The 10,438-nt window shown below is 41.2% G+C and overlaps 1 pseudogene; it reads left to right on the top strand.

Moving 5' to 3' along the window:
• Positions 1–231: 231 nt before the first annotated feature.
• On the top strand, positions 232–3,113 carry LOC127159308 (uncharacterized; annotated as a pseudogene).
• The last annotated feature ends 7,325 nt before the right edge of the window (positions 3,114–10,438 follow it).

The following is a 10,438-nucleotide window of genomic DNA, read 5'->3' as shown; positions in this document are numbered from 1 at the left end:
AAAAATAATGTATGTTACAACTAACCCAGACTATGACATGAATTGTAACATTTCACCCTTGTGTTTAACACACAGGCTTAAAACAATTCCAAAATACAGACAGAAATGTCAAAAATATTACAACCAATAGCTGGTCTCCCCTACCTTTAGCTTGTCACTGGAGCAGCACCCAGGATTAAACAGGTTTGCAGGTTTAAAATTACTTTCAGCATCACAGTAGGACATATAAACCTTTTAATTTTCTGTGTTGCATATTATAGCTTGCATCTTATAGTAGTTTTTTAATTGTGCACATCATTCAACACTTCTGAATTCATGATTATCAGAAACTAACTAGACATTTTAGAAGAGGCTAAAGAACACTGAAGAATGAAACGTAATAATAATGTGCATAAATTATAGCCAGTATTTTAGGCATCTTTTTTGCGGTCCAGTTATCAGATTAAAAGAACATGTTGGTCCTGGAACCGGATGCCAATTTTGTGACTGGTCATTGTTTCAGTTTAAACTGGAAGCAACTAGAATTTTTTTTTTTTCCCTGAAAAACAGTGATTTATTCATACTGTCATTTTAACAAAATGACTAGATACGCTGAAGCACACATTTCTGACAACATTCACACATAAATATGTTGTTCCTGGAGCTGTATTTACAACTGACTATTCATATGTCTTTAAAAATGTTTTATGTATGATTAAATATAGTATTTGTTAAATTTATATAAAACAGTGTTTTACACTAATTAATACATTGTTTTGTTGTAGGCAGACTGGAGAGTGACGCTGAAGGTCTATTGTGAGGTGGACACATTCATTCCCTGATCACCATGAGTTTCAGGTGAGTCTCAAAATTCATGTGCTCTTTTCAACAGCAAGGTAAAGTATTATTGCTTTGAAGGTAAACTCTGGGCATTTTGAAGATTCACTTCACACACACAAGTTTTCAGGTTTTCAGATGCTGTGCTCTTTTCCATTCCACTGCACTGCATCTTTTTTATGCTGCCTGGTTCTGTGTCGACAGCTAATAGCTAATTAGTGCAATGCATAAAGACCATCAGAGTGTACAGAATAGTTACGTGGTTAAAAAATGGCCTTCGCACATATTATGCTAAGGACGACATTTACACAATGTGTGCTGTGTCAAGTGTTTACTTTAAAACCAAAGTATACTTTGGACTTTAAATGATATATAACGTCTGACTATAAGTCAGCAAACTGTATTTACATGGCTTCAATGGCTTCACAAGCATTTCAAGTCTTAGATTCTTGCAACAAACTATTCTGACAAATATTTTTTCCCTCTACATTTTACAGACAGCCAGGCCTTTCACTAAGCAGATCAACTCTGATTGATCGAGGTCCTCCAAAACGATTTCGTTTAGACACAGTGAGAAAAGTTCTTGACGACAATGAAAAAGTCAGAAAATGGACTTATGGGATAAAAGACACAAGTAAACCATGCAAAATTGTTCTGCTGGTGGGAGAGACCGGTGCCGGTAAGACGACTCTCATCAACACCATGGTCAACTACATTCTAGAGACACTAGAGGACTGGACTAGAAGTTGCTGTGAATTTAGCCACTCTGTTTCAGAGCAGTGATGGAGTTCGTGTAGTTGATGCTGTGTGTTTTGTGACTCAAGCGTCTAAGAATCGTCTCTCAGACAGACAGCATTACATTATCAGTTCAATTCTGTCTTTGTTTGGAAAAGACATTGTGAACAACATTGTGTTTTTAATCACACACTCTGATGGTCTGCCACCCAAAAATGTCATCAGTGCCATTAATAAAGCTAAAATCCCCTGCAGACGAGACAAAAGTGGCCAACCTGTTTATTTCTTATTCAATAATCGCCAGGCTGAAGGCCGTCACACTAAAGAACGTCACATTCGTGCTCAAAGAGATGCCTGGGAAGACAGCATGGAAGGCATGATGAATTTCCTTCAGTCTCTGGATGAGAAGAACAGAGGTTGTTTGGAGTTGACTTCAGATGTCATGATACAGCGCATTCGATTTGAAGCAGTTATCTGCAACTTACAGCTGCGAGTTCACGAGAAGGAGCTGAAAAAGGCTGAAAAACTTCAGATTCAGAAGGCAATAAGAGAAAACAGGGAAAACATTGACCGGCGTAAAAGCTTTAGTATTAAAGTCAAAAGGCCTGTTAAAATGAAGGTGCCCATCGAGAGCAAATCATGGAAGCACAGGAAGGCGACGACCTGCACCATCTGTGAGGAAAACTGCCATGAGTTTGACTGCTGGTGGGTTTCTAATCCCAGCAAATGTGAAGTCATGAAAATCGGCTACTGCACCGTGTGCACAGGGAAGTGTCACCACAGCAAACACGTCAAAGAAAATAAGAAATACATCATCAGGAACCAAAGCATCATACTTGATTATGACAATTTCAAAAAGGAATATGAAAAAGCTCAAAAACAGTACAAAAGGTTTTCAGTTATAATGGATCATCTTGACATGGATCTGCAGGAGATTGAGGACCAAAAGTCAATTCTTCTGTCTGATGCTTACAATAACATCAAGCATCTGTCTCAGATCGCATTAAAACCAGACTCTGCCTTCACTCTTCAGCATCTCGACTTCTTCATCCCCAAAGTGAGGGAGGCTGGGAAAGAAAACTGGGTCCATGAGCTGGAGGAAATGAGGAGAAATGCTGAAGCTGAAGAAGCCAATAAAGATGCTCTGAGTTATCTTAAAGCTGGTCTGGGAAAACTTTTCCTTACTGCGGAATGAACAAATGCAGAGAAGACAAGATGAATCAATGAAAATTAAGACAACTGCTTACAAATAGAAATAAATGAAGGTGACTCTTTAGATCAGAAGATAACAGAACAATAAGAAAGTTGATTTAACCAAAGTGTAGTGAATTTACATCACATAAGAATAATTGGTGGGAACTTGTAGAAACTTGTAGAAACTCTTACTGTATTATCAACACGAAATCACAAGTGTAATAAAATAAATTTTCATTACAAAAGACAGTGTAATCAACAGCTACTAAATGAATACCATGAATGAAAGAGGAATAAAGTGCATAAGATGCATAAAATGCAAGTTGTTCAGTTGGGTGTTTGTCAGAGCTATGTTATCTTATGGAAAGATAAACTGTTGCTACCCTGAAACAAATAAGGTGAAGAACATTATTATGTATCAAGAAAATAAATGAGCTGTTATTGTTAGCAACTGCAATCAGCTATATAATGTAAATTAGGAAATCATGTACTGATACCAAGGTCTCTGGAAGAGGTTTGTAAGTGATATCTACATTCTCTGTGGTTGAGTGAGCACTCCGGTGGTGGTGACTTTTTCCAGTGGTTGTCCTGGTAGCCTGAATGAGACCCAGAGAATATTAGTGAAGAGAACCTGTGTAAGCACGACTCTTACAGGATGTTTCAGAATGGTATGTTTCTTTGTTTGTTATTGTCTCATACTTTTAGATAAGCTGTTATTTACTACTTATGTTAGCGTTTAATATAGGGTTTTATCCTAATTAAAGCTGTAATATAGCAGATGCATGATTGTGATTTAGCAGTTTTGTAAAGTAATTGTTTATTTTGTAACTGTAAGAAGTGTTTGCTAGCAAGCATTGCTTACTACAGACTAGTGACACAGCAGACTAGTGGAAAGAAACCATCTTTCTTTTTCTTTTATAGCACTTCTATGTGTCAATAGATTTCAGTTACAGTACATATTTTTAAAGGCCGTTTCTCAAAATTAGTTTTTTTTTCTCCTATCCCCTGAGTCATAAATCTCCACTTCAGTAGCACTTACACACACCAAACTTTACAGTACATTTTTATTCCTGTCTGTTTTTACAGAGGGATTTGTTCATATATAATTTTCTTGATTTTATACATTTTTTTTTTTTTGTTAAAAAAAAATTAACACAAATTTTGAAACTGACTTTATCCAGTGTTTAGATTTTTGTACTAGAAATGTATGCCAATTAGTACATATTTCATTAAATAATGCCTCAGTTGCATATTTAAGTCTAACATTTTAGAAAACTTGTAATGCAAAAAAAAAAAAAAAAAATTGCAATTATCTATCAATAAACTATATATATATAGAGAGAGAGAGAGAGAGAGAGAGAGAGAGAGATATGTTATTGGTATTTCTTTTAAAAAGTATATATTAACTGTTATGTATAGATAAAACAGTTTCAATATTGTGCTACTTTATGAAAGGCCTGTATACAGTATACTATACATAACTGATGTAATCATTAATGATAAACTTGCTGTAATCCTCTGCATAAAGTGAAAACCCATAACAAACATAAACATAACATATTAAAACAATCACTCACAACATGTCAACTGGTTCCTCCATGTTTATGCACCAATGGTGACCTCTTGGTGAAGCCATTGCTGCTGTAATTAAACAGTTCATTAAGTTATTTATCATGTGTTATGTCAAGACCAGCTAGGACCACACTGCAAATTTAAGTGACTAGCAAGATCATCATGCAAACAGTCAAGCCTGGCCAAAGTTACAAATGTTATATTTCACCCTGCTGGAGAAACTTAATCTCAGCAATTAACTTAATTTTGCTGGGGTGCATTTCTGTCAGAAGGAGATGTATATAAAATATATAAAAAAACACATCATGATGCAGAATGGAATCAAATAAGTCAGAAACAGCATTAGCTTTATTCACCAGGTGTGCACAAACACAAGGAATTTGTTGGTTCCCTATCTGTCGTACACTCCGAGCTGTGTCGAGTAGTGTACGACACTAGGGGTCGCTCTAGGGAGCCCAAACACCTCTGACAGTATTGAAACAGGCCAATGAAATTGGGCGTGCAGATTGCATAGCTAGCCACGCCCCGGCCATCCGGGTATAAGTAGGGCAGCGTGTTAATCTGCTCACTCGTTCTGTTTTTCGGAACCGAATGCAGCGTCTCTGTGTGAGAAGCGGCAACATTCACCTCTTTCGTCGTTGGATCTGCAGCACAGGCAGCGGTCTCTCTCTTCTCATACACAGATAAGTGTTGTGAGAGTTCCCCTGCGTGCGTCGACAGCGATCTTGAAGAGCAATCTTCCTTTTAAAAGAATGATTTCTCTAAAAGAGCTAGCGTGGTGGAATTGTGTCTCGGTGAACATGTCTTTCCCTCCGTGCCATCCTGGTTGCGGCTTACCTTTCCAAACGATCGACACGACCGTTGTGTTCAGTGTTGAGTTATGCTCACGCTGATGCAGCGTTTGTGTTTGATTCATGTGTTGTGAGGACATGATCATGGGCGTGCTTTGCTCGAGAGCCGCATGCTTTTTACGTGAAGCTGCGGCTCACCCTGACTGCTTCCCACTCCGGTCCTTCTACTTTCGGGTACGAGGCCATTGCGAGGTGCGTCAGTGGCGAGCATTAGGAAGCAGGGAGGGTTCCACCGGGTGAAAAACCCCGCGAACCTCTCGCTCCTCGCGTCCCTTGATCGAGCTTTCGGACGAGTTTGTTAGTCTGTGGCAGTACAGCTGACTTTCTTATTCGGAGCTCCTAAACGGGCGGAAAAGGTTAGCGGCAGCATCGCTAGGAGGGCGTGAACTGTTTAAAGCTGAAGTTTCAGCTGAGCAAACCTCTGGGGGGGGCTGATTCTCAGTTTGAGGCGGACGCTAAAATGGCGGCCGTGCCTGAAACGGGGAGCCAAGGAAGGGCTGATTAATAGACATCTGGGTAACGACCTGTATGCTCGTTTCCAGTGCCTGTTCCCCAGAAGTGCACGAGAAGTCGATGGGATCGCAGAAAGCCCGTTTAAAAAAAAAAAAAAGGGTGGATCATGGTAGACCAACTTCCCCTTCTTCACCACCCTCGATGGGGATCCAGAGGTTCCCCAGGCGGAGGGGGCATTTGCGGGATACTCCCCACAAAACGCCGCCGCTTGTTGGATTCCTCCCATGACCCCCGTCCAGAGCTTGTAAGTTCTTTCCGGGCAAGGCTTACACGGCTTCTGGACGAGCTGCGTCCGCCTTACATGCCACGGCCATCCTCTGGGCATTCGGGCCGTGGCGTTGTGAGTTCGATACGAGGGTGGTTCCAACCTAGAGCTACGGGAACTACATACAATAACGATTACGCTCGCTAAGCTATGAGGTCGTGGCACACGCTCTGGGAAGGGCGATGTCCACTTTGTTGGTCCAGGAGCGCCACCTGTGGCTTCACCTGTCAGAAATGCGGGAAATTTGAAGTCCGCTTCTTACCCCTCATTTCCCAGGTCGGTCCTTCTGGCAACACCGTGATAGGATTTGCACGCAAGTCCTTCATGGTAGTTAAAGGAACAGCCTCAGCCGTGGGTCGGGCTTCGGCCCTCTCCCCCGACTATTCCTGTCTGTTCGTCGCTACGGTCGGCCCCCTATAGAACTCCTGAGGCCCCGCGACAGCCGTTCTTGTCGGAAGGTGGCAACACCAGCTTGTCAGTAGGCTTGCTAGAACCCTTGTTAGGTTTCTAGTTTTCTTCAGATGAGCAATCCAGAGCAGGCGGCCTAACTGACCCACCCAGATCCACTCTCGACCCGGGGATGAGAGGTGGATTCGGCACAACCATTCTGACTGTCTGTCTTCCGCAGACAGTCACTGCCTGGTCGCGTCCCCCCTCTCGGTTATCTTGCAGCAATAGCCCTCCATGTGACGGCTAGATGCTGAGTCTGCAGGCCAGGCTGGTTGGGCACTTACCTGGTTCTCTGCATGTTGGCAAAGACACACCATGTTCTTGGGGCCTCATCTCCAAGCATGGCACTCTTTGCTTTATTCAGCGACATCTCCATTCCAGGTACGTCGGGTATAATTCACTGAGACTGCTAGCAGAGTCCCGAAGTGGGCGCATTCCCTCGCCTTGGCTTCTCAAGAATTACCTGACTTGGCTACGCGACTCAGGTTGCAAGGCATCCGTTGAAATCTATGGCATTCTCTTGCAATCGACTCAGGGCGAGAATGCTGTGGTTCTTAAGTGGAAATCACAGCCCCCCTGGGAAGGGTGCGATAGAGCCTACCCCGGCAGCCAAAATGAGGGAAGGGGTTTTTCAGCCCCTACTTCATTGTACTAGGATGGGTGGTCGACTCATGCCAATCTTAAAACAGGGATTTTTTGAATCCGTATGGCCTACCAGGCCAGAGGCTTGCCTTGCCCACGGGAAGTGAGAACCACTCGACCAGGGGCATCGCTGCCTTGGCGGCTCTCGCAATGCAGCCTCGTTAACAGACATCTTCAGAGCTGCAGGTTAGGCTACACCTATATACTTGCCAATTTGCGCATGAAACCAGTGTCAGCTAGAGTTTTAATCACAAGCTCTTGCCGCAGCACTCTCGTTGGGTGTAGAGCTTGCTTAAGCGCTTCCCCTAAATGGTGATTACGCTTCTAAGTTTCAGTAGGTTTCCTGACGCGAACCCTGAACACCTTCTCCATCACTTGGCACTTCTGGACGTGGCAGAGTTCGGCGGAGGAACACGCTGCAAAATCCCAACACAAGGTGTGGTTACTTTACTAACTCTTGGTCAGGATTGTGCTCCATATGTAGTGGCTCCTTATGTGGCCCCATGTGTGTAATTCCACCTATAACTCTCTGTGGTGCGGTGTTTCCCCTAAGGACAGGTTTGTCCCTAGGATCTGAATTTGGTAGTCTCCCCTAGCGTGAGACCCACGTCAGGTTTCATATCTAATAATAATCACTTTATACCCCCCCCTCTGGGCAGGTTGTGAGCTCCGTAGTGCCTTTTTTCCTTCAGGAAATAGTCACTTCCCCAACGTCCGCCAAGACACTCAGCCGCTCCACTGCGGCAGACCCGGCTACAGGACACTGCTGTAACAGGTCAGTTCTTGGACGTTGGAAGGTCACGAGAGGTGAGTCACACTTATGTTAACACGCTGGCTTGTTACTATCTGCGCCCCGTCACTCGCCAGGCTTGTGGCGTGATTTGACAGGGGACCCCTAGTGTCGTACACTACTCGACACAACTTGGAGTGTACGACAGATAGTGAAACGTCTCGGTTACGTATGGTAACCCTCGTTCCCTGATGGAGGGAACGGAGACGTTGTGAGTTGAGACACTCGGCTCCTCAGATCAGAACGAGTGAGCAGATGCACATGCTGCCCTACTTATACCCGGATGGCCAGGGCGTGGCCAGCTATGCAAATCTGCACGCCCAATTTCATTGGCCTGTTTCAATACTGTCAGAAGTGTTTGGGCTCCCAAGAGCGACCCCTAGTTTCATACACTACTCGACACAACGTCTCCGTTCCCTCCATCAGGGAACGAGGGTTACCATACATAACCGAGACGTTTTTTTTTTTTTTTTTTTAAGGTGCTCCTGGTACATACATGCATACATACATATCTGACATGAGAACAGAAAAACGTTTAAATAAAGACTTAAAATAAATAATAATGTGTATGAATCTGGAACACAAGACTTATGTACAGATTTGTGCATTATTTACAATATGTAATTTACAAGATCTAACTATTTTTAAAGCTGTACATATGTATTTACATAATAATACTATAGAGAAGGAGGCAATAATTAGAGATTACAGAAATAAATTGCAGAACACAGGTAATGATTCATGTTTTAGATGTTTAAGCTAGAGATGGCATAGGGGGGATGCCTAGATGTTCTAGTGCTCAGAGATCTGTAGTGTCTGCCTGAGGGGAGAAGTGCAAACAGGTTGTGTCCCAGGTGAGAGGGGTCTTTGATGATGTTTCCTGCCCGTCTCTTCACTCTGGAGTTGTACAAGTCCTGAAGGTTGGGCAGGTGCACACCAATGATCTTTTTTTGCTGTCCTAACAGTCCGTTGCAGTCTTCTTATATCTGATTTGCTGGCTGCCCCAAACCATACAGTTATAGAAGAGCACAGAACTGACTCAGCAGATTCGCACAAGTACACTCTTCAAATACATGAAAAGGAGCAGATATAAACAGGAAAAGAAACATTCCGATAAACGCTACAAACAAAACGAAACGGATTATACAAGATAGTGTCTCTCACTTTTATCTGCGCATGCACGCTCACACAACGAGAATAACGTGCGTATGCATAATAACAACGTACAACATAGTAAAATTCATCCCAGAGGCACATCAGTATCCATTTGGTATCAGTTACATTGCAGTTTTAAGCAGATCGTTTGTCAACCCTTCCCCCTGAAATTTCCTTTTTTCATAGGCTATAGGAGAAAGTAAATGTAATATGCAACATGTAAAATGAAAAGGAATTACAGAACAGCTGTACATGTGGAAAAATGAAAGGGTTTTCTGGTCTTTTTTTTTTTTTTTAATTCCTCATGGTAAGTGAAATATAAAATGGCAAAAATACTTTTGTCTGCTTATGTCTTTTATATTAATTTATATAATATCAACATGTGTTGACATGTTTTAGGATGGATTTGGATGTCCAAGACATCAAGTCTAAAAATGTTTTACACATACATAAATATACATATTTGCAGAGCTTAGCTATATATGTTAATATATGAAATTGTTACAATTTCTAATAGATTTCATATATGTTTTTACTTAATTTTACAATATATTTCATTCATAGAAATTTAATATATATAATATTACATGTGTGTATGGATATGGGGATGTTTCATCACTGCTGTCCACAAGATGACGCTCAAAAGCAGGTGATGTTTTTTTTTTTTTTTTTTTTTTTTTTTTTTTTTTTTACAACAGATTAATAATAGACTTCATTCATGTTCTTCATTTCAGTTTAAAGCTTTATTAATCCACTTTGGCCAGTCAGTTCCAGTTAAATTGGAGGTTTACACAGACACAATACACAGTACATTTAAATACTATGTACCTTACATTTTGAGGATTATAAATGGAAGTGGTGGCACTGTGTATTGTGCTGGCAGTTGCCTCTCTGGAAATGTGAACTAATAGATGTTTCATCATGAAATGCATCTTAAAGATAGAAAACTATACTGTATGCGGAGACTGTATTGGAGAATTGTGGATGCTAGTTGGGTCTTGTGGTCACCAGAATCATGTCAGGTTTCATGTAACCTCAAATTGTTATAGGGAAGGTTTCCACATTTTTCATGGTCTCATATTTACTAAGGGCACAGATATTCCTGTAGCCCACAAGATTGTTACAGGTGTTAGAGTTGGAATTGCAGATGGTGTAACAAATGCTGCCTCCAACATTATCAGTACAGTCAATCAAAAAGCCTTTAAAAAATGTAGTAAAATAAAAGTAAATTCAGAGAAAATGTGATATTGTAATGAGCAAAAATGTGAAAGGAAAACTGCACAAGAAAAATATGTTGTTTATACTTTGAAAGGTCTGTTAAAAAAAAAGCCATATTGTTAAAGGAATTTTCAGTATTGTAATTCTAAAATGTGTTTTGAATAGTGCACTCACTTCATTGTGATTTAGGTTTAAGATTTACCAGTAAAGTCTTGACCAGCCCTTTCTTTCTTTCTT

The sequence above is a fragment of the Labeo rohita genome, unplaced genomic scaffold (assembly GCF_022985175.1).
Source record: "Labeo rohita strain BAU-BD-2019 unplaced genomic scaffold, IGBB_LRoh.1.0 scaffold_207, whole genome shotgun sequence".
Lineage (NCBI taxonomy): Eukaryota > Metazoa > Chordata > Actinopteri > Cypriniformes > Cyprinidae > Labeo > Labeo rohita.
The sequence above is the reverse complement of the archived record's forward strand: the minus strand, read 5'-3'. Positions and strand labels throughout refer to the sequence as shown.